Genomic DNA, 25,906 nt, shown 5'->3' with positions numbered 1-25,906 from the left:
CATTCAAAATAGAAGGTCAAATAAAGAGCTTTTCAGACAAAAAAAAGGCTAAGGGAATACATTAGCACCAAACCAGCACTGCAAGAAATGTTAAAAGGACTGCTGTAATTAGCAGTAGAAATGGGAAGAAAAATAGAACCACACTAAACAAAAATGGCAATAAATAAGTACATATCAATAATCACCTTAAATGTAAATGGACTGAATGCTCCCATAAAAAGACACAGAGTAGCTGATTGGATAAGAAATCATGACTCATCTATATGTTGTTTACAAGAGACCCACCTCACAACAAAAGACTCACATAGATTGAAAGTGAAGGGATGGAAAAAAATCTTTCAAGCAAAAGGAAAAGAAAAAAAAGCTGGGGTAGCAATACTTATATCTGATAAAATAGACTTCAGATTGAAGGCCATAACTAGAGACAAACAAGGCCACTACGTAATATTGAAAGGATCTATCCAACAGGAAGATATAACCTTGATAAACATATATGCACGCAATATAGGAGCACCAAAATATATTAAAAAACTATTGGAGGACTTCAAAGGAAAAATCGATAGCAATACAATCATAGCAGGGGACTTCAACTCCCCGCTCACATCACTGGATAGATCCTCTAGACAAAAAATTAGCAAGGAAACAGAGACTCTAAATGAAGCACTAGACCAAATGGATTTAATAGATACTACAGAGAACTACACCCCAAAACTACAGAATTCACATTCTTCTCAAGTGCACATGGAACATTTTCAAAGATAGACCACATGTTATGGCACAAACTAAGTCTCTACAAGTTCAAGAAGATTGAAATTATGTCAAGCATCTTCTCACACCACAATGGTATGAAACTAGAAATCAATTGCAAGAAGAACATACAAAGACATTTGAACACATGGAAGCTAAATGGAATGTTATTAAACAATGAATGGGTCACCGAGGAGATCAAGGAAGAAATCAAAAAATTCCTGGAAACCAATGAAAATGAAGACATAACAACACAAAATCTATGGGATGCAGCGAAAGCAATTTTGAGAGGGAAGTTCATAGCACTACAGGCCTACCTCAAAAATAGAAGAAAAATCTCAAATAGACTATCTAACCTCACAACTTAAAGAACCAGAGAGCAAACAAAAAGAAAACCCCAGAGCAAGTAGAAGGAAAGAAATAGTAAGGATCAGAGCATAAATAAACGACATAGAGACCAAAAAAACAATTCAGAGGATCAATAAAACAAAGAGCTGGTTTCTCAAAAAGATAAACAAGATTGATGGACCCTTAGCTAGACTCACCAAGAAACAAAGAGAGAGAACCCAAAAACATAAAATCAGAAATGAAAGAGGAGAGATAACTGACACCACAGAAATACAAAATATCATGAACAACTACTATGAACAATTATACAGCAACAAATTCGAAAATCTAAGCAAAATGGACAAATTTCTAGAAACACATAGTCTCCCAAAACTGGATCAGGAAGAGATTGAAAACTTGAACAGACCAATAACAACAGAAGAAATTGAAGATGTAATCAAAACTCTTCCAGCAAACAAAAGCCCAGGCCCGGATGGCTTCACAGGGGAGTTTTACCGAACATTCAAAGAAGAACTAATACCCATTCTCCTCAAACTATTTTAAAAAATTCAAGAAGAAGGAAGACTTCCAAACACGTTCTATGAGGCCAGCATAATTCTAATTCCAAAACCAGAAAAAGACACTACGAAGAAAGAAAACTACAGGCCAATATCCCTGATGAACATAGACGCCAAAATCCTGAACAAAATACTAGCAAATCGAATCCAGCAATACACCAAAAAAATTATCCACCATGACCAAGTGGGGTTCATCCCAGGGATGTAAGGCTGGTACAATATTCGCAAATGCATAAATGTGAGACACCACATAAATAAAATGAAGAATAAAAACCACATGATAATATCAGTAGATGCTGAAAAAGCCTTCGACAAAATCCAGCATCCATTTCTGATAAAAACACTCAGCAGTGTGGGAATAGAGGGATCATATCTAGACATAATAAAGGCCAAATATGAAAGACTTACAGCCAACATCATACTCAATGGGCAAAAACTAAAAGCATTTCCCTTAAGAACAGGAACAAGGCAAGGATGCCCACTTTCACCACTCCTATTTAACATAGTACTGGAAGTCTTAGCCACAGCAATCAGACAGGAAGAAAAAATAAAAGGGATCCAAATTGGAAAGGAGGAAGTGAAATTGTCATTATTTGCAGATTACATGATAGTGTACATAGAAAACCCCAAAGACTCCACCAAAAGTTTACTAGACTTAATAAATGAATTTGGCAAAGTAGCAGGATACAAAATTAAAGTCAAGAAATCGATGGCATTCTTATACACCAATAATGAACTCACAGAAAGAGAAACTGAGAAAACAATCCCATTTACCATTGCGGCAAAAAAATTAAGATAGCTAGGAAGAAACTTAACCAAAGAAATAAAGGACCTATTCACAGAAAACTATAGGTCTTTGAAAAAAGAAATAGATCAAGATATAAAAAAGTGGAAGCACATACCCTGTTCATGGATTGGAAGAATTAACATCATTAATATGTCCATATTACCCAAAGCAATATATAGATTCAACGCAATCCCCATCAAAATGCCAATGGCATACTTCACAGAATTAGAACAATTACTTCAAAAGTTCATATGGAACCAAAAAAGGCCTCGAATAGCCACAGCAATCTTGAAAAGGAAGAACAAAGTTGGAGGGATCACAATACCAGATTTCAGGTTATACTACAAAGCCACTATAATCAAAACAGCCTGGTACTGGCACAAGAACAGGTATATAGACCAGTGGAACAGAATAGAGAACCCAGAAATGGACCCAAGGCAATATGCTCAATTAATATTTGACAAAGATGGCAAAAGCATACAGTGGAGTAAGGACAGCGTCTTTAATAAATGGTGCTGGGAAAATTGGACAGCTACTTGCAGAAAATTGCAACTAGACCATCAACTTACACCCTACACTAGAATAAACTCAAAATGGATAAAAGACTTAAATGTAACTCATGAATCCATAAAAATCCTAGAGGAGACTGTGGGCAACAAAATCTCAGGCATCATACGCAGCAGAATTTTTACTGACACATCACCTAAGGCAATAGAAACAAAGGAGAAAATGAACACATGGGACTACATCAAACTCAAAAGCTTCTGCACAGCGAAAGATACAATCATCAAAACGGAAAGGCTACCCACTGTATGGGAGAGCATAATTGCCAATGATATATCAGATAAGGGGTTAATTTCCAATACATATAGCGTGCTCATACAACTCCACAAAAGGAAGACAAAGAATCCAATTAAAAAATGGGCAGAGGAACTAAATAGACACCTCTCCAAACAGGACATACAAATGGCTAAGAAACATATGAAGAAATGCTCATCATCGCTAATCATCAGAGAGATGCAAATCAAAACAACAATAAGGTATCACCTCACACCTGTCAGAATGGCCGCCATCAACAAATCATCAAACAACAAGTGTTGGCGAGGGTGTGGAGAAAAGGGGACTCTAGTACACTGCTGGTGGGAATGCAGACTGGTGCAGCCACTATGGAAAACAATATGGTGTCACCTCAAAAAATTAAAAATTGATCTTCCATTTGACCCAGTGATCCCACTTCTAGGAATATACCCTAACAAGCATAAAACACCAATCAGAAAGAATATATGTACCCCCATCTTTGAAGCAGCACTATTTACAATCGCTAAGATCTGGAAACAGCCCAAGTGCCCATCAGTAGACGAAGGGATCAAAAAGCTGCGGTACATATACACAATGGAGTACTACGCAGCGGTAAGAAAGAAAGATCTCTTATCCTTTGAGACTACATGGAGGGACCTTGAAAGTATCATCCTAAGTGAAACAAGCCAAACAGAGAAAGACAAGTTTCATATGATCTCACTTATTTGTGGAATATAATGAACATAACAGTTTGAGGAATGGGGTAGTCCCAGAGACGCGGAAGCGGGGTACAGACTGACAATCCCCTAAGGAGTGGGGAGGTGGGGGAGGGATGAACCACAGAACTTATACGCATGTATGCATGAACAGTGGACATGGACAACAATCTGGGGAAGGGGCAGGGAGGGGAAGGGGAGGGAGGAATCGGTGGGGGAAAAAACGAGAATCATCTGTAACAAAAATTAATCAATAAAAAAAATTTATTTTGCATATATATGTATATATATTTGCTATATATGTAATTGCTAATAATATATGTCTGTATTTGCCAACTGAAATTTTTCATAATTCAAAAAAGGAGGGAGGAGAGGGTGACATTGTTTTCATACAACCTGCTATGTTATTGAAACTGGCCCAGACAGCCAAGTGTTGACCAATGTCATAGCAACAACCTTCAATCCACATTTATTGAAAAACCTCCACGTACTAGTGAATACACTAAGACAAACATTCCGGTCCAATAAATACATTTGGGAAAACAGTCAGGGGAAAGTATCTCTCACAGTGTTACCAGGTCTAAAGTTCTCGTCCAGAATTGTGTGATGGGACACCTGGGCTTGCTGGGAGAGAGCACCTACTCTTTCAGAAACCATGGGAATGCAGTCCAAAGGGCACGAAGGCACTGCCCCTATCTGAGGACATGTGTGTTAGGACCGCTGCAAAACTCTTTCACGAGGGTGGTAACTATGTTCACTGATTGTATGTTTGTAATTTTATAATCGTAAGTGCTCATTTCACTATAGCTGGATTGAATGAGAGACAGTCAGGGAGGTTACCCAGGAAGAGGATTTGCCCCAGAGGCTTCACAGGGAGCCCCCACCCTCCACTTCTTTCCACACCTGCAGGCACAGCCTGGCCAGTTCCCAGTGGGCCTCGCGCCAGGTTGCAAAAGCACGCCCCCTGGGGGCGGGGCTCTGTCCTGAATGGACTCCAAACTTCAGTTGCAGCAGTTGGCTCTGGTATGTGCGCATGCGCTAACGAACAGAGAGCTTTCTCAATGGCCGTCCTGGGTGCGCGCAGGTCTGGCATGGGGACCTCAAGGTTCCCTTACGTAAACAAGAAGGTAAGGGATGCGCAACCTCGTCACCCCACAGGTGTCACCCCTTGTCACTGTCGTTCACACTGTGAGCTGTTCATTCCCAGGTGTGTGTTAGTGCCCCACACAGCTCACTTCCCTGGTGTTGAGGCCAGGGAATTGGCACCACTCCCCCATGTTGTGTTGGGGGAGGGGAGGTCAGTCAGTGATTGGGGGCCCTGTAGCGAGGTCTGATAATGCTGATTTTCTTTCCTTGGCCGTGTCTTTTCCGCATTCACAATGGGGTCACTATGCATGTTTTCCTGACTTTGTGCTGAAGGAATTTTAGACAATGAACTGGAAAACTACAAATTCCTATTATTTGGTCAAAAGAAAGTCAACAAGAGATGAAGAAAATTTCTTCTGTTACTCAAACATTAGAAGAGTAGCCACTGTCGTGGTGCAGGAAGTACTATGTTTTTTTTTATTTAAAATGTTTTTAAACTAAAGTGCACTGTTGATATTATAATAGTTTCAGGTGTACAGCATAGTGATTAGACATTTATATAATTTACAAAGTGATCCTCTTGATAGTTCTTGTACCCACCTGACATCCTAAAAGTTATTACAATAATGTTGACTGTGTTCCCTACACAGGACTGGACATCCTGGTGGCTGTTTTGTAACTTCCAGGTTCTTCTTCCAAACCCTCCCCCTTTCTCACTCAGCCCAGCACCCTCCTCTCCACCTGGAAACCATCTGTTTGTGCTCTGTGTCTATGAGTTTGTTTTAGTTTTGTTTTTTCATTTATTTTGCTATTCAGATTTAACAGACAAGCAAAGTCATATCATATGAGTCTTTCCATGTCTGACTTATTTCACTTAGCGTAATTACACTCTAGTTCAGCAATATTCAACAAGTGTGATGCAAGAATTTTTAGAACATTCAATGCCTTTCTATTGAATTAGGGACACTGACCTCTTTTCCCTTAGATTTTCAAATTAAAAATGACAACAACCAACACAACGATAGCTCTCTTGTATGCATGAATCAACATTATACCTATTGCTTGTCAGATAAATATATTTTTGCCAATATATTTTATAGTACTGTGCCATAGAATTTCAGTACTTAGGTACTTCAGTGCCATGAGATGAAAAACATTGAAAATTGCTGCTTTACATCAATCTTTGTCCTTTGCAAATGGTATGATTTCATTCTTTTTTATGGCCAAGTAATACTTAATTGTATATATGTACCACATCTTTATCCAATCATATATCAATGGACACTTAGCTTCTTTCCATACCTGGACTATTGTAAATAATGCCGTGAGGAACATAGGATTACATATATCTTTTAGAATTATTGTTTGGGGTTTTTCTGGATAAATAACCAGAAGTGGGATTGCTGGGTACTATGGTAGTTCTATTTTTAATTTTTTAAGGATCTTCCATAATGTTTTCCATAGTGGACGCACCAGTTTGCAACCCCAGTAACAGTACAAGAAATGGGTTTCTGCATGTTCTTGACAACACCTGTTATATATTAATTTAGCCATTCTGACCAGTGTGAACTGATATCTCATTGTTGTTTTCATTTGCATTTCTCTAATGGTGAGTGACGTGGAGCATCTTTTTATATGTCTGTTGGCCATCTCAATGTCCTCTGTGGAGAAATGTCTATTCAGGTCTTCTGCCTATTTTTTATTTGGGCTGTGTTCTTTGTGCTAAGTTGTATGACTTCCTTATATATTTTGGATATTAACCTCCTATCAGATATAACATTGGCAAATATCTTCTCCCATTCAGTAGGTGTCTTTTCATTTTGTTGATGGTTTTCTTTTCTGTGCAAAAACCTTTTAGTTTAATGTAGTCTCATTTGTTTACTTTATATTTTGTTTCTCTTGCCCAAATACACATATGCAAAAAATATTACTAAGAATAATATCAGAGAGTTTAGGACCTATATTTTCTTCTACAAATTTCATGGATATGGGTCTTACATATAAGTCTTTACTCCATTCTGAATTTATCCTTATATATATCTGTCAAGTATTCCAAACACCATTTATTGACCAGACTGTCTTTCACCTATTGAATATTCCTGCTTCCATTACCATGTATTGATTGACCAGTACTAGGCATGAGTTTATTTCTGAGATCTTTCTTCTGTTGCATTGATCTGTGCATGTGTTTTTATACTAGTACCATGCTGTTTGATTACTGTAGCCTTATAGTATAGTTCGATATCAAGTAACAGGATACCCCCAATTTTGTTTTTCTTTCTTAAGATTACTTTGGCTACTTAAGATCTATTGTGGTTTCATATAAAATTTAGGATTATTTGTTCTAGTTCTGTGAAAAATGCAGTTGGTATGTTGATAGGTATTGCATTGACTATAGGTTGCTTTGGGTAGCTTAGACCCCAGCCTGTATACATGGTTGACATAAAAGAGCTGATAGGAAGGTGAAGATGTAGGAATGACTCAAGCAAAGTAAGGATAAAATGAGAGGCTCTTTCACAACGTGGAAGCCACAGATCCAGGTTTGATGGAAGAGTTTGGTGCCAGAAACTTGTTAGTAAAAATTCCTCATCAAAATGCAGAACTGAAGTTTATTTGCTGTATTGTTGCTAGTAACTACATTTCATGATTTTGCTGGTGATGCCTTTTTTTTCTTTTTTTTTATGGTTTGTATGCCTTTATATCCCGGAGATAAATAAAACTGAAAACACCTTTATTTCTGCTATTAATTTTTACACTATTAGATGGTTAACCTTTATAAAACACTGAGAACAGTGCTGGGAAGATAGTAGTGCTACGTATTCCAACATGCGCGCTGCTATTCTTCAGTGAGTCAGTTCTCCATTTGCTCCTGTATTATTTGATGGTATTAGGCTGAGGCAACTGGCTTGAGTAAAAACTTTTAGGACTCTCTCTAACAAAGAACTTTAGTTAATTTATTTAGTACATTTTATTTGACTAGAGAAATTCAAATTTTATTTTGTTCATTACTAATAAAATATCTGTGCAAGAGAGTAATCTTTGATCCAAAGTATGTCTAAATTTGAAACACATTATACATAAGGAAACTGGTTTATGGAATACAAACAATCCGGACAGTCACGGTCTTACATCATGTCTTAGTTCTCTCCGGTATAACCAAATACCAGAGATTGAGTGGCCTATAAACTGCAGAAATTTATTTTTCTGGGTTCTGGAGGCTAAAAGGGTAAAATCAGGTTGCCAGCATGAGCTCAGATAAAGGACCTTTTCTGGTTCAGTTGCAGACTTTTCATTGTATCCTCACATGATGGAAACAGAACAAGAGTACTCTCTAGAATCATTTTTATAAAGGCACTAATCCCATTCATAGGTGCTCCACCCTCATGATCTAATTAGCTCCCTAAGGCCCCATCACCTAAAATCATCACATAGGGGGTTAGGATTTTAACATATGAATTTGGGGGAGAGACACATTTAGCCCATTTGCACATTGTAGAACCAAGATATGTCTTTTAAATGGAATTTTGAAAACTAATGTACAATATGTCGATAGCTTAATAATTAAAATTTATTTTATGACATAAATATTTTACACTAGATAACAAGGAGCGATGTCAAGTGGCCATTGGAAGTAATCATTAGTGAAGCTCACAGCAGCAGGTTTGACAAAGTGGAGGAGGGTAGAGGGCTTTTTTGAAATTTTTTGGGTGATACTGGTTAACAGAATCATACATGTTTCAAGTATGCAACTCAAAAAAGCATCACCTGCATACTGCATCTAGCACCCATTGTCTAATGTAAAGTCTTTTTCTATCCCCACTTATCCTTTCTTTGCCCTTTACCACCTACCTGTAGCCCCTTTCCCTCTAGCTACCACCATAGTGTTGTCTGTGTGTGTGTATGTGTGTGCATTTATTTTTTCTAAGTCCATTACATTTTTTTTTTTATCCTCACCCGAGGATATTTTTCCACTTTTTGTACAGATAGAGTGGGAGGGAGAGAGAGGAAGGGAGAGAGGGAGAGAGAAACATCGACGTGAAGGGACACATCGAGTGGCTGCCACCCGCACTACCAACCAGGGCCGGGGACAAACTGCAACCGAAGTACATGCCCTTAGCGGGAACCGAACCCGGGTCTCTCCGGACCGCAGGCCGACGCTCTAACCGCAGAGCCAAACTGGCCAGGGCTACAATTTTTTTTTTTTATCCTCACCCGAGGACATTTTTGCATTTATCTTCAGATAGAGCAGGAGGAACAGAGTTCGGGAAGAGAGAGAGAGAAACATCGAGGTGAGAGAGACATAGCAAGTGGCTGCCACCCACACGACACAACCGGTGCCAGTGACAGACTGCTACCAAGGTACGTGCCCTTAGCAGAAACTGACCCCGGGACTCTCTGGTCCGCCGGCCGACTCTCTTCCCGCTCAGCCAAACCAGCCAGAGCCCATTTACACATTTTTAATCCAATGCCCCTCCCTCTGACAAATGTCAGACTGTTCTATGTATCTATGCTTCTATTTTTTCTTAAATTATTTTGTTCATTAGATTTTACACATAAGTGAGATCATATGGTATTTGTCTTTCTCTGACTGGCTTATTTCCCTTGGCATAATAATACTCCACAGGTCCCTCCATGCTATTGCAAAAGCTAATATTTTCTTCTTTTTATGGCCGAGTAGTATGCCACTGTATAAACGTACCACACCTTTTCATCCACTGATCTTCTGACGGGCATTTGGGCTGTTTCCAGATCTTGACTAATGTTAACACTACAATGAATATAGGGGGGCGTATATTCTTTTGAATTAGTGTTTTGAGTTTCTTCAGATAAAGCCTCAGAAGTGGAATCACTGGGTCAAAAGCCAGTCTCATTTTTAATTGTTCAAGGAAACTCCATACTGCTTTCCACAGTGGGGGCAGCAGTCTGCATTCCCATCAACAGTGCATGAGGGCTCCCTTTCTCCACACCCTCACCAGCACTTGCCATTTGTTGATTTCTTGATGGCTGACATTCTGACACTTATGAGGTGATATGTCATTGTGGTTTTCATTTGCATCTCTCTGATGATTAGTGACTTTGAGCGTCTTTTCATATGTCTGTTGTCACTCTATATGCCCTCTTTGTTGAACTGTCTATTCAGATCCTTTGCCCATTTTTAAATTAGATTGTTTGTTTTCATGGTGATGATGAGTTAATATATTTTGGGAATTAACCCTTTATCAGATGTAGCATTGGTGAATATGTTCTTCCATTCAGTGTGCTACCTATTTATTTTATTGATGGTTTCTTTTGCTGTGCAAAGGTTTGTAGTTTAATGTAGACTCATTTGTTTATTTTTTCCCTTTGTTTCCCTATTTTTTCCTTGCTTAAGGAGATATATCAGCAAAAATATTGCTGTGAGAAATGTCTATTATTTTAATGATTTCTCAACTTTCATTTAAGTCTTTAATTAATTTTAAATTTATTCTTCTTCCTCTTTTCTTTTAGAATGGGGTATACCAGTCTTTTTCTAAATCTTTATTGTTGGAAGTATTGTTGATGTCCCCCATTTTCCCCCTCCTCCCATCCTCATCCTCCCTTCCTCACACTATTATCTGTGTCTATTGGTTATGCATATATACATTTAAGTTTTTGATTTATCATTCCCCCTTCCCCGCCCTCTCATTTCCCTTCTCTCTGAGGTCTTCCAGTCTGTTCCCTACTTCCATGTCTCTGGATCTGTTTTGATCATTAGCTTATTTGTTCATTATATTCCATAAATAAGTGAGATCATGTGGTACCTATTTTTTTCTCACTGGCTTATTTCACTTAGCATACTCTCCAGGTCCCTCCATGGCTGCATAGTATTCCACTGTGTAAATGTACCACAGCTTTTATATTCACTTGTCTACTGAGGAGCACTTGGGCTGTTTCCAGATCTTAGCTACTGTAAATAGTGCTGTTGTGAACATAGAGGTGCATATATTCTTTCTGTTTGGTGTCAGGCTTCTTACCGTATATCCTAGAAGTGGGATCACTGGGTCAAATGGCAGTTCAATTTTTAATTTTTTGAGGAAACACCATATTGTTTTCCATAGTTGTTGCTCAAGTCTGCACTCCCACCAGCAGTGTACTAGAGTCCCCTTTTCTCCACATCCTTGCCAGCATTTGTTGTTTGATGATTTGTTGTTGGGAGCCATTCTGGCAGGTGGGAGGTGGTATCTCATAGTCATTTTAATTTTCATCTCTCTGATGATTAATGATATTGATCATTTTAAAATATGTCTTGGCCATTTGTATGTCCTGTTTGGAGAAGTGTCTATTTAGGTACTCTGCCCATTTTTTTAAGTTGGACTTTTTGTCTTTTATTTGTTGAGTTGTATGAGTACTTTGTATATTTTGGATATTAACCCTTTAACTGATTTATCATTGACAAATATGTTTTTTCCAAAGAGTGGGTTCACTTTTCATTTTGATGCTCATTTCTTTTGCCCTGCAGAAGCTTTTTAGTTTGATGTAGTCCCAATTATTATTTTTTCTTCTGTATCTCTTGCCCTAGGCGATGTGTCAGTGAATATTCTGCTACGTGTGATGTCAGATTTTTCTGCCTACATTTGCTTCTAGGATTTTCATGGTTCCACACTTACATTTACATCTTTTATCCACTTTGAGTTTATTGTTGTGTTTGGTGCAAGTTGATGGTCTAGTTTAATTGTTTTGCATGTACATGTCCAATTTTTCCAACACCATTTATTGAAGAGACTGTCTTTACCTCATTGTATGTTCCGGTGTCCTTTGTAAAGCGTTAATTGACCAAAAAGGAGTGGGTTTCTTTCTGAGCTCTCTGTCTTCTTCCATTGATCAACATGCCTGTTCTTATGCCAGTACCAATCTCTTTTGATTACTATGGCTTTGTAGTATAGCTTGATGTCACATAGTGTGATGCCTCAAACTTTGTTATTTTTTCTCAAGATTGCTTCAGCTATTTGGGGTCATTTGTGGTTCCATATACATTTTTGGAATATTTTTCTAGACCTGTGAGATATGTCATGGGTTTTTTTAGTAAGAATTTCACTGAATCTGTAGATTGCTTTGGATAGCATGGACATTTTAATGATGTTAATTTTTCCCACCTTTGAACATGGTATATGCTTCTACTTATTTGTACTTGTCTCATTTTCTTTCTTTAGTATCCTATAGTTTTCTGAGTACAGGTCTTTTACCATTTTGGTTAAATCTGTTCCTAGATATATTAGATTTTGCTGCAATAGTAAACAGGATTGTTTTCCTAATTTCTTATTCTGACCTATTATTGATGTATAAAACTGTCACTAATTTCTGAGTATTAATTTGTGTCCTTTACCAAATTCATTTATTAGTTGTTTTTTGGTTAATTCTATATGGTTTTCTATATACAGTATCATGTCATCTTCAAATAATGACAATTTTTACTTCCTCCTTTCCAATTTGGATGCCTTTTATTTATTTTTTCTTGTATGAATGCTGTGGCTAAAACTTCCAGTGCTATGTTAAATAAGAATGGTGAATGTTGACATACTTTTTTGTTCCTGATCTTAAGAAAAACACTTATTTTTGCCCATTGAGTATGACGTTAGCTGTGGGTTTGTCATATATGGCCTTTATTATGTTGAGGTATTACCCCATTATTCTTACTTTCCAGAGAGTCTTTATCATAAATTGGTGCTGGATTTTGTCAAATACTTGTTCTGCCTGTATTGATATGATCATATGATTTTTATCTTTCATTTAGTTTATGTGATGTGTCACGTTTATTAATTTGCCAATATTGTACCAACCTTGCATTACTGGAATAAATCCCACTTGATCTTGGTGTATGATCTTTTTAATATATTGATGGATTTGGTTTGCTAATATTTTGTTGAGGATTTTACAATCTATGTTCATTGGGGATACTGACCTATAATTTTCTTTCTTTTTAGTGTCTTTATCTGGTTTTGGAATTAAGATAATGCTGACCTTATAAAATGAGCTTGTAAGTCTTCCCTCTTTGTGAATCTTTTGGAATAGTTGGATAAATATGTGTGTTCACTCTTTTATGAATATTTGGTAAAATTTACCTGTAAAGCCATCTGGTCCAAAACATGTGTTTGCTGGAAAGTTTTTCTTACTGCTTTGATTTCATCATTTTAAATAGCTGATTAAGACTTTAAAATTGTTCTTGATTCAGTTTTGTAAGGTTTAATATTTGTAGAAATTTATCTGTTTCATGCAGGTTGTCCCATTAGTTGACATATAGTTGCTTGCTATATTTTCTTTCTTTTTTTATTTAATTAATTAATTTATTTTTGTTACAGATATTTCTCCTTTTCCCCCCACTGATAATCCCCTCCTCCACCCTCCCCGTCCTGTACCCAACTTTGTTGTCCATGTCTATTGTTCGTGGATACATGCATATAAGTTCTGTGATTTATCTCTTCCCCCCACCCTCTTTTCTGGGGATTATCAGTCTATACCCCACTTCCATGTCTCTGGGACTGCCCCATTCCTCAGACTGTTATGTTCATTATATTCCACAAATAAGTGAGATCATGTGATATTTGTCTTTCTCTGCTTGGCTTGTTTTGCTTAGGATAATACTCTCCAGGTCCCTCCATGTCGTTTCAAAGGATAAGAGATCTTTCTTTCTTACAGCTGCATAGTACTCCATTGTGAATATGTACCACAGCTTTTCTTGTAATTTTTTGTATTTCTGTAGTGCCCATTGTTACTTCTCCTCATTCATTTTTAATTTTATTTATTTAAGTCCTCACTTTTTCTTTCTTGATGAGTCTGGTTAAAGGTTTGTCAGTCTAGTTTATCTTTTCAGAGAACCAGCTCTTATTTTCATTTCTTTTTTTGTATCAATTTTTAGTCTCTATGCCATATTTTTCCACTCCAATTTTTATTATTTCCTTCTACTTATTCTGGTCGTTGTTTGTCCTTTCTAGTTCTTTTAAGTTTAATGTTACATTATTTATGTAAGATTTTTATTGCTTCATGAAGTAAGCCTGTATTACTATGAAGTTCCATCTTAGGACTGCTTTCACTGTGTGCCATACATTTGGGAGTTTTCTGTGTTCATTTTAATTTTTCTCCAAGTACCTTTTGATTCTTCCTTCATCTCATTGTTTAATAACATGTCATTTAGCCTCCAAGTGTTTGCATGTTTTGAGGGGTTTTTTTGTAATTGTAATTGATTTCTAGTTTCATACCATTGCAGTCAGAGAAAATGTTTGATATTACTTGAACCTTCTGGAATTTATTAAACCTTATCTTGTGTCCTAACATGTGTTCTATTTTAGAGAATGTTCAATGTGCACTTGAAAAGAATGCATATTCTTCTGCTTTGGGATGAAGTGTTCTGTAACTATCAATTGCATCCATCCAGTCTAGTGTGTCATTTAAGGTTGCTATTGCCTTGTTCACTTTTTATATGGAAGATCTATCTATTGATGCCAATGGGGTGTCAAATCCCCAAGAATGACTATATTGCTGTCAATCTCTCCCTTAATGTCTACCAAGATTTTCTTTATTTATGTGCTTTGATTTGGGTACATATAGGTTTACATGGGATATATCTTCTTGTTGGATTGATCCCCTTAGTACTATGTAATGTCATTCTTTTTATCTTGTTATGGCTTGTGTCTCACGTAAGTATTGCTACCCCAGCTTCTATTGTGTTTGTTTCCACTCACATTGAATGCTTTTCCCTCTATTCATTTTCAGCCTGTGTGTATCTTTTGTTCTGAGATAGGTCTCTCGTAGGCAGCATATATATGGGTCATGTTTTCTTATCCTTTCATCTACCCTATGCCTTTTGATAGGAGCATTTAATCCATTTACATTTAAAGTTATTGATAGGTACTTATTTATTGTTACTTATACCTATGTTTCTCTCTCAATTTATTTTTTCTTTCTTCATAAAGCAGGCTCTTTACATTTCTTGCAATACTGACTTGGTGGTAATGAAGTCCTATAGCTTTTTTTTTGTTTCTGTTTTTGTTTTTGTTTTGGTCTGGGAAGCTCTTTATTTCACCTACAATTTTAAATAATAGCCTTGCTGGATAGAGTGCTTTTAATTGTAGGTCCTTGCTTTTCTTCACTTTGAATATTTCATGATAATCCCTTCTGGCCTGAAAAGATTTGTGAAGAAATAAGCTACTGTCTTATGGAAGCTTTTTTGCAGGTAAACAAATGTCTTTCTCTCGCCGCTTTTAAGATTCCCTTTTTGTCTTTAACCTTTGCTATTTAATCATGATGTGTCTTTGTGTGGGCCTCTTTGGATTCATCTTATTTGGGACTCTTTGCACTTCCTGGACTTGTGTTTCTTTTTCTTCCACCAGGTTAGGGAAGTTTTCAGTCTTTATCTCCTCAAATAAGTTTATAATAGCTTGTTTTCTCTCTTCACAACAAGCGAAAATGTATGGGACACAGCAGAAACTGTCAGAAGAGGGTAATTCAGTGTAATACAGGTCTACCTCAAGAAGCAAGAAAAATCTCAAATAAACAATCTAAACCTACACTTGAAAGAATGAGAAAAATAACAAACTACTAAAAATAAATTGAGTAGAAGGAGAGAAATAATAAAACTCAGAATGAAAATAAACAAAACAGTGTCTAAAAACTGCAAAAGACAATCAACCAAAGTCTTGATTTTTGTAAAGATAAACATGATTGATAAGCATTTAACTGGACTCATCAAGAAAAAAAGAGAAAGAACCTCAATAAATAAAACCAGAAATAAAAGAGGTCAAGTAACAATTGACATCAAAGAAATACAAAAGATTATAAGAAAATACTACAAATAATTATATGCTAACAAATTGGACAATGTGGGAAAATGGATAACTTCCTAGAAATATACAATCTTCCAAGACTAAATCATGAAGAAACAGAAAATCTGAACAGACTGATTACAAGCAATGAAATTGAAGCAGTAATAAGAAGAACAAACAAAAGTCCTGGACCAGATGGCCCCACAGGCAAATTCTACCAAACATTCTAAATAGAATGAACACCTTTTCTTCTCTAGCTGTTGCAAAAAATTCAAGTGGAAGGAAGAAAGACTCCTGAGCTCATGTTATGGGGCCAGCGTTATCTTGATTCCAAAACCAGATAAGACATTACAAAGAATGAAAACTATAGGTCCATATTCCTGATGGACATGGATGCAAAAATCCTCAACAAAATATTAGCAAATACGATTAAGCAATACATAAAAAACATCATACACCATCATCAAGTGGGATTTATTTCTGGGAGGAAAGGTTGTTTCAATATCTTCAAATCAATTAATATAATATCACAAAAGCAAAATGAAGAATAAAAATCATATCAATAGATGCAGAAAAATAATTTCACAAAATCCAGTATCCATTTATGATAAACACTTTCAGCAAAATGGGAACAGAGGGAACATACCTCAACATAATTGTGGCCATATATGACAAACTTACAGCTGCTATCATACTAAATGGGGAAAAATTAAAAATGTTTTCCTTAAGATTAGGGACCAGACAGAGCTGTCTACTTTTATCACTCTTATTCAACCTAGTATTGCAAGTCCTTGTCATAACAATCAGACAAGAAGAAGAAATAAAAGGCATCCAAATTGGAAAGGAAGAAGTAAGACTGTCATTATTTGCAGAGAGAACCCTAAAGATTTTGTCAATAAAACCACTAGACCTGATAAATAAATATATTACCTGGAAGGGTACAAAATAAAATTTAGAAATTGTTTGCATTTTTATTCACTAATAATGAACTATCAGAAAGAGAAACTAAGAAAAAATCCCCAATCTACTGAATTGTAAAGGTATTTGTCAATGATACATTAATAAGGGGTTAATATCCAAAATTTATAAGGAACTCATGCAAGTCAAAACCAAAGAAAACAATCCACTTCTCCAAAGAAGACATACTAGATGGCCAACAGACATGAAAAGATGGTCAATGTCACTAATCATCAAAGAAATGCTAATTAATACCACAATGAGATATCGCCTCACACCTGTCAGAATGGCTATCATCAATAACTCAATAAACAACAAGTATTGGCAAGGATGTGGAGAAAACGAAACACTCATGCACTGTTGGTGGGAGTGCAGATTGGTACAGTCACTGTGGAAAACATTATGGGGTTTCCGCAAACAAAAATGGAACTATCTTGCCCTGGCTGGTGGTAGTCAGTGGTTAGAGTGTCTTCCCACAGACCAGAGGGTTACAGATTTGATTCCTGGTCAAGGGCAGCTTCCTGAGTTGCAGATTCAATTCTTGGCCCCAGTCAGGCACATGTGGGAGACAACCAATTGATGTCTCTCTCACACCTCTCTCTCTCTCTCTCTCTCTCTCTCTCTCTCTAAAGAAATCAGTGGAAAAAAATAGACTCAGGTGAGGATTAACAACAACAACAAAAAGATGGAAGTGTCTTATGATCCAATGTTTTCACTTCTGGGCATATATATTTCCAACGAAACACAAAAACTAATTTGAAAGGATATATGTACCCCACTGTGTTCATTGTAGCATTATTTACAATAGCCAAGATATGGAAGCAACCCAATTCCAATCAATAGACAAGTGGATAAAAAAGTGGTGGTACATATATACAATGAGACATTACTTGGCCATGAAAAAGAATGAATACTTACCATTTGCAAGAGCATGGATCAACTTATAGGGTTTTATGCTAATTGAAATAATTTAGTCAGAGAAAGGCAAATACCATATGGTTTCACTTATGTGGGATACAAAAAGCAATATTAACAAACACAAAATAAAGAGACTCATTGAAACACAGAACAGACTAAGGGTTGCCCGAGACAGTGGGGTTGGGGGTCTGGGTTAAAAAATAAGAAAGGGATTAAGAACGACAAATTGGTAACTAAAAAATAGTTGGGGGATGTTAAGTGCTACGTAGAAAATATAGTCAATAATACTGTAATAACTATGTACAGTGCCAGGTGGTTACTTGAAATAGCGAGGAGACCACTTTGTAAAGTATATGATTATCTAACCATTATGCTGTACACCTGAAACCAATAAAAAAAATAACATCTTTAAACTGTAATTGAAAAACAAAAAAATTTAAACAGATGACTTGTGATGCCAATTACAGAATAAGAAAGTATCAATAAGCAAACAGCTACTTTAAACATTCTGTGCTTAAACATCGATAGAAATATGTCACAATATACATTTTTTATTGAATTCATTGGGATGACTTTGGTTAATAAAATTATACAGGTTTCAGGTATACAGTTCTACAATCTATCTTCTTAGTTATTTTTACTCATTCTCTATTAAAGGTATCACAAGTTGATTTGGGGGCCTCATAAGATGGATTCCAAAGGAAATATCTCTGGAGTTCTGATTGCAGGTGTTAAAAATGGAAATATTATTCTTTATAATCCTTCTAAAATTATAGCTGGAGACAAGGAAGTTGTGATTGCCCAAAATGACAAGCATTCTGGCCCAGTGAGAGCCCTGGATGTGAAAATTTTCCAGGTTCGACTTTTGACATTTATTCAGAATACTTGAGATATGTGTTGCTTACTTGAGATAAGTAAATGAATCTACTGTGCTTTGTTCTTGGAATCCAAAGCCCAAACCATGTGCCTTTGCAGGTTGATGAGTGAGTATATTTGTTGGAAGAAAGAGAGTTCAGAGTTGGGAGTAAAAAATACTAACTGCATGGAGGGAATCTGGCTGATAGGTTTAGTTCCAAGAACTCTGGAGATGTCATAACATTTGATTGGATATTTTTTAAACAAGGGGAGCCCCAGGACATAGCACAATATAAATATGAAAATTTGAAAATACAAATGTTAAATTTAACTTAATTGACTTTATTTTATCATTGATTACAAGGAAAAATTATCATTTCTATAAAAAAATGTTCCTTATAAAATGTGAAACTCATCATTATTATTATAAGAATTATACTTTTTTTCAGGTAGTCACTTAAAAGCATTGATATATATTTTTATTCACAGCTTGAACTGAACATAATATAGTCCATTTAAAAAATCAAGCATTCTGAAAATGTTCACAGCTTCACCCCACCTGCCCTTACCCTCAGCTCTTGGCTGGGTCTCCCCACCATGTCCCATCCCTCTTCTCCCCTCTCCCAGAGGCTGGGTGTCAAAGTTGGTCAGGTTTCAGGAAAATCAGTTGATGGACCTTGAGGTTGGGAGGCAGATGAAATGAATTGGAAAAGGGGGGTGGGGGAGACCACTAAACTGCCCACATTGACTTACTTGTCCCAGAGGCGAAAGTCAGAAGCAAGGTCACAGATCATGTTCTCCTCCAGGGAGTGTGGAAGCAGGCAGGTGGGTGAGGGGAGCCAGGAAAGGGAGGGCACAGAGGCAGCTCAGATGTGAGGGAGCCAGCCAAGTCACCATGGAGAAGCAGAGGGGTCACTGACCAGGAAGCAGAGCAGCCCTGGGTTGCTGGTTCTCCAGGCAGCTAGCCTACAAGATTGTTTATTGCAGGTATTTTCTCTCAAGAGTGTGGTGGGAAGCATCTTCCTTCCCACATTTCAGCTAGCCTGGCATGGTTTTTGACAAAATTTTAAGTGTTCAGGGACATAAACAAAATGACACTATAACCAGTACTTTACAAACCCACCATCCCCACACATTGGTTCCCATGAGGGAACCGCAGTTTGGGTGGGCCTGTGTGGCATGATGGAGGGGCATGGGATGTTAGCAACAGGTGTTTACAGAACAGCTTGAGATCTCTTTAGGAATGCAGGCAGGTATGGTGGCCAACTGAGCAGCCCCCACCCACTCCAGTGTCAGGAAGCCAATGAGATGAGATGGTTTCAGAATAGCAGCCAGTGGGGTCTGAGTGTTGTCCACCGGGTCCAATCCCTTCTATAAGTTGGCCCCTCAAGTGGTAAAAGAATGCCAACTTCCAAGACTCCCTTGCCCCTCAACCCCCTCTAGGGCCACATTCAGCCAACACCACAACCCCTCTGTCCTGGAACCCTCTCTGGGCACCCTTGCCCCAAAGGCTGCTGGAGTCTGCACACGGATCACAGGGCTGGTTGCAAGGACAAACACGTGCTCTTCTGCCTGAGCGAGAGCCTTGTCCCCTGTCTAGCAGGTCCTGGGACAGGGCTGGCAGCCACCTCAGCTCCCAAAATAAGATGACAGATGGAAGGAAACAAACCAAATTGGAAGAGAGCCACCTGGGCTGGAGGAGGAGGGCAGAGGCTCCCCAGGAGGAAGGGGGAATTCATTTTATAAATGCATCATACCTTGGCAGAGGTCACTGGAAGAGGGAGAGCAAAGGAAGAGATGAGGGGCATGGAAGGAGATGCAGGGAGGAAGGAGGAATAGCAGTCATGCAGCTTGGGACAACCTTTTGTTGCTGTATCGGATTCTGTCAATGGACTGGTGTTCGCTAGAACCAGAACACGGGAGTGTTGGAGAGAGAGTGCACGCTGGAGAAGAGAAATCAAGAAAAGGGGCATCACTGGCTGTCTGGGCCTTAACTTTGTGGTCATCATCTATACAGACTGTTCGTAGTTGACCTGGCCTCCATGACAATGTCAGCCATCCCATTCACTTCATTGGTCAGCTTCTCACCAAGTTTGTCATTACATGACAAAGCCCTGCCACACTGATGTAGCCATGGCCATCCTTGTCAAAGACAGGGAAGGTCTCGTGGATCCCCTCCTCGCTGTCAGTATCCTTCATCTTTCTGGCTATGATAGTCAGGAACTCTGAGAAGTCAGTGGTCCCATTCCCATCAGCCACCACCTTGTCGATCAGGTCCTGCAGCTCTGCTTTGGGGGGGTTCCGTCCCAGGGACCTTATCACCCTCCCCAGCTCCTTGGTGGTGATAGTGCCATCTCTGTCCTTGTCAAAAAAGGAGAAAGCCTCCTTGAACTCTTCCATCCGCTCCTCAGTCAGCTGGTAAGCCATGGCGAGGCTGGGGTGTCCCGAGCGCAGGGATCAAGGCTCCTCTGGTAGAGGCGGCAGAGGCGGCAGATGCAGCAGCTGGAGCTCCGCAGCCATGGCTGGGCCTCTACACTCACCGCCCGCAGCGCCCGCCGCCCGAGTTATACTGCTCAGATAACCAGAGCATCAAGTCAAGTCCTAGCCGTTTTATGGGTATATTTATGTTTCTCCAAAAATTATAATTCAATAACATCTAACTTCAAGTATTATAAAGTAATAGACGAGTCACTTATTTTTCATACGCGTTTGTCTAATGGAAACATAATTTGACACATATGTGCCATTAGAGACTATTCCAAAGAGACCCAGCAGTAAGATATTTTTTTTACCTAGAATAGTATTTTTTATTTATTTATTTATTTTAAATTAATTTTTTTATTTTTGTTACAGATGTTTCTCCTCCCCCCCCCCCCCACCGTTCCTCCCTCCCTCTCCCTCCTGGCCCTGTCTCCATCTTTGTTGTCCATGTCCATTGTTCATGCACACATGCATATAAATTCTGTGGTTTATCTCTCCCCCACAACCTCCTCTTCTGGAGATTGCCAGTCTGTACCCCACTTCCACATCTCTGAGACTATCCCATTCCTCAGACTGTTACGTTCATTATATTCCACAAATAAGTGATATCATATAATTGTCTTTCTCTGTTTGGCTTGTTTTGCTTAGTATAATACTTTCCAGGTCCCTCCATGTCATCTCAAAGGATAAGAGATCTTTCTTAAGCTGCATAGTACTCCATTGTGTATATGTACCACAGCTTTTTTATCCATTTGTCTACTGATGGACATTTGGGCTGTTTTCAGATCTTAGCTATTGTAAATAGTGCTGCTATGAACATGGGGGTACATATATTCTTTCTGATTGGTGTTTCAGGCTTCTTAGGGTATATTCCTAGAAGTGGGATCACTGGGTCAAAATATATTTTTTAAATGGAAGCAGTACGTGTGCACGCAAAATCATTCAAACACTTTGATGAGCAAGTAAACAAACAAACAAAGAACATGTGTTTTCCTTCCACAGGCCCAGGACCTGCTCTTCAGAGGTCAGTAATTTTTACCATTTTCTTTTTTCACTTTGTACTAGTCCCTTGAAGTCTAAAAAATTCTATATAATCACCTAATTTGTTTAATCAATTTTAAGTAAAATCTATTGACTTTTATAAATGATAGAGAAGATAGCTCATTTTCCCCCACTTTCACCTCCTAAAACACATTATATATTTGTTCTTTAACCTAAAATTTTAAGGTTTTTAAAACAATTTTTCTTTTCTTATAATATACTTACTATACTTAAATAATATACTTTTTATGCTTAGATAATATAGTGTCCTTGCATTTTGACCAAAATTGGCTGGCTCAGTAAGAGATTAGTGCCCAACTTTTCCTCTCTTACAACATTCTCCATCGTAGCTTTCAGATTTTAGGTAGGTCCATGTTTATAGGGTCACCGTGTATATAGTTGGCATTTCTTTTTGTACTTATATTAGTGTCCCATACTGTAATACAGTATCCATATGTTGATGTTGATCATGGAATCTTAAATAAAATAAGGCACCATGACTATGGAGTTGCTGCTTTCTAACCACAAGTGCAGGTGAGGTGAATTGACTTCTTTGAAGGAAATGAAATCATGTGTAAACACCTAAGCCTCCAAAACACTCCAGGTTCTAAGAGTCAAGAAGAGAAACTATCTTTTTTCTTTTCATTAGTTGTTTGAAATGTCATTTCTAAAATTATTTGCCATCAATTGTAAAATACATTTCTGAAATGAGATATCATCTTAAATACATAAAAATATGGCAGTTTTACTCCAATGTTGTACATTTATGGTACATTATTTCTTATTTTCCAGGAGTTTGACTTACCTTTATTATATTTTTTATTTTTTTATATTTTTTTATTAATTAATTTTTGTTACAGATGTTTCTCCTTTTTTCCCCACTGACACCCTCCTCCCCAACCCCACCACCCCATACCCTGCTTTGTTGTCCATGTCCATCAGTTATGCGTACATGCATATAAATTCTGTGGTTTATCTCTTCCCTCCACCCACCACCCCCACTTCTAAGGGTTGTCAGTCTCTACCCTACTTCCACATCTCTGGGTCTACGCAATTTCTCAGACTGTTATGTTCATTATATTCCACAAATAAATGAGATTATGTGATATTTGTTTTTCTCTGCTTGGCTTGTTTGCTTAGGACAATACTTTCCAGGTCCCTCCATGTTGTCTCAAAGGATAAGAGATCTTTCTTTCTTATAGCTGCATAGTACTCCATTATGTAAATTTACCACAGCTTTTTTATCCATTTGTCTACTAATGGACACTTGAGTTGTTTCCAGACCTTAGCTATTGTACATAGTGCTGCTATGAACATGGGGGTACATATATTCTTTCTGATTGGTGTTTCAGGCTTATTAGGGTATATTTCCAGAGGTGGGATCACTGGATCAAATGGCAATTCAATATTTAATTTTTTGAGCTACCACCATATTGTTTTCCATAGCAGCTGCACCAGACTGCATTCCCACCAGCAGTGTACTAGAGTCCCCTTTTCTCCACACCCTCACCAACACTTATTGTTTGATGATATGTTGATGCCAGCCATTCTGACAGGTGTGAGGTAATACCTCATTGTTTTAATTTGCATCTCTCTGATAAATAGTGATGTTGAGCATTTCTTCATATGTCTCTTAGTCATTTGTATGTCCTGTTTGGAGAGGTGTCTATTCAGCTCCTCTGCCCATTTTTTAATTGGGTTCTTTGTCTTCCTTTTGTTGAGTTGTATGAGTACTCTATATATTTTGGAAATTAACCCCTTATCTGATATATCATTGGTAATTATGCTGTCCCATACAGTGGGTTCCCTTTCCATTTTGGTAGTTGTTTCATTTGCTGTGCCAAAGCTTTTTAGTTTGATGTAGTCCCATGTGTTCATTTTCTCCTTTGTTTCTGTTGCCTGAGGTGATGTATCAGTGAAAATTCTGCTGCATATGATGTCCAAAATTTTGTTGCCTACATTTTCTTCTAGAATTTATAGATTCACGGGTCACATTTAAGTCTTTTATGCATTTTGAGTTCATTGTTGTGTATGGTGTAAGTTGATGATCTAGTTTCATTTTTTTTCATGTAGCTGTCCAATTTTCCCAACACCATTTATTAAAGAGGCTGTCTTTACTCCACTGTATGCTCTTGCCACCTTTGTCAAATATTAATTGAGCATATTGCCTTGGGTCCATTTCTGGGTTCTCTGTTCTGTTCCACTGGTCTATATGCCTGTTCTTGTGCCAGTACCAGGCTGTTTTGATTACGGTGGCTTTGTAGTATAACCTGATATCCGGTATCGTGATCCCTCCTACTTTGTTCTTCTTTTTCAAGATTGTTGTGGCTATTCAGGATCATTTTTGGTTCCATATAAACTTTTGAAGTATTTGTTCTAGTTCTATGAAGTATGTCGTTGGTATTTTGATGGGGATTGCATTGATTCTATAGATTACTTTGGGTAGTATGAACATTTTAATGATGTTAATTCTTCCAATCCATGAACAAGGTATGTGCTTCCACTTTTTTATATCTTCTTCTATTTCTTTTTTTGATGACCTGTAGTTTGTTGCGAATAAGTCCTTTATTTCTTTGGTTAAGTTTATTCCTAGGTATCTTAATTTTTTTGCCGCAATGATAAATGGGATTGTTATCTCAGTTTCTCTTTCTGTGAGTTCATCATTGGTGTATACAAATGTCATCGATTTTTTGACATTAATTTTGCATCCTGCTCCTTTACCAAATTCATTTATTAAGTCTAGTAAATTTTTGATGGAATCTCTGGGGTTTTCTGCATATATTATCATGTCATCTGCGAATAATGACAGTTTACTTCCTCCTTTCCAATTTGGATCCCTTTTATTTTTCCTTTCTATCTTCTTGCTGTGGCTAAGACTTCCAGTACTATGTTAAATAAGAGTGGTGAAAGTGGGCATCCCTGTCTTGTTCCTGTTCTTAAGGGAAATGCTTTTAGTTTTTGCCCATTGAGTATGATGTTAGCTGTAGGTCTTTTAGGTATGGCCTTTAATATGTCAAGATATGATCCCTCTTTTCCCACATTGCTGAGCGTTTTTATCAGAAATGGATGCTGGATTTTGTCGAAGGTGTTTTTGGCATCTGTTGCTATGATCATGTGGTTTTTATTCTTCATTTTATTTATGTGGTATATCACATTTATTGATTTGTGAATATTCTACCAGCCTTGCATCCCTGTGATGAATCCCACTTGGTCATGGTGGATAATTTTTTTGATGTGTTGCTGGATCTGATTTTCTAGTATTTTGTTCAGGATTTTGTTGTCTATGTTCATCAGGGATATTGACCTGTACTTTTTATTCTTTGTAATGACTCTTTCTGGTTTTCGAATTAGAATTATGCTGGCCTCATAAAACAAGTTTGGAAGTCTTCCTTCTTGAATTTTTTGAAATAGTTTGAGGAGAATGGGTGTTAGTTCTTCTTTGAATGTTCGGTAAAATTCCCCCATGAAGCCGTCCGGGCCTGGGCTTTTGTTTGCTGGGAGAGTCTTGATTACATCTTCAATTTCTTCTGTTGTTATTGGTCTGTTAAATTTTTCTATCTCTTCCCGGGCAGTTTTCGGAGACTATGTGTTTCTTGATATTTGTCCATTTCACTTAGATTGTCAGCTGAGAGGCTTATTGGGTTTCTTTTATAGGTAACCTGTTGCTTATCTCTTGTTGCCTTTAGGATTCTCTCTTTGTATTTAATTCTTGGCATTTTAATTACTATGTGTCTTGGTATAGGCCTGTTTGGGTTCTTTTTACTTGGGGCTCTCTGTGGTTCTTGAACTTGAATGCCTTCTTTCTTCACCAAATTAGGGAAGTTTTCTGTCACTATTTCT

The 25,906-nt window shown here is 37.6% G+C and overlaps 1 pseudogene; it reads right to left on the bottom strand.

Annotated features, from left to right (window-relative positions):
• Nucleotides 1–20,386: 20,386 nt before the first annotated feature.
• On the bottom strand, nucleotides 20,387–20,971 carry LOC118629368 (annotated as a pseudogene).
• Nucleotides 20,972–25,906: the final 4,935 nt, after the last annotated feature.

The sequence above is a fragment of the Molossus molossus genome, unplaced genomic scaffold (genome assembly GCF_014108415.1).
Source record: "Molossus molossus isolate mMolMol1 unplaced genomic scaffold, mMolMol1.p scaffold_m16_p_14, whole genome shotgun sequence".
NCBI classification, from domain to species: domain Eukaryota; kingdom Metazoa; phylum Chordata; class Mammalia; order Chiroptera; family Molossidae; genus Molossus; species Molossus molossus.
This window is presented reverse-complemented; position numbering and strand designations above follow the sequence as displayed.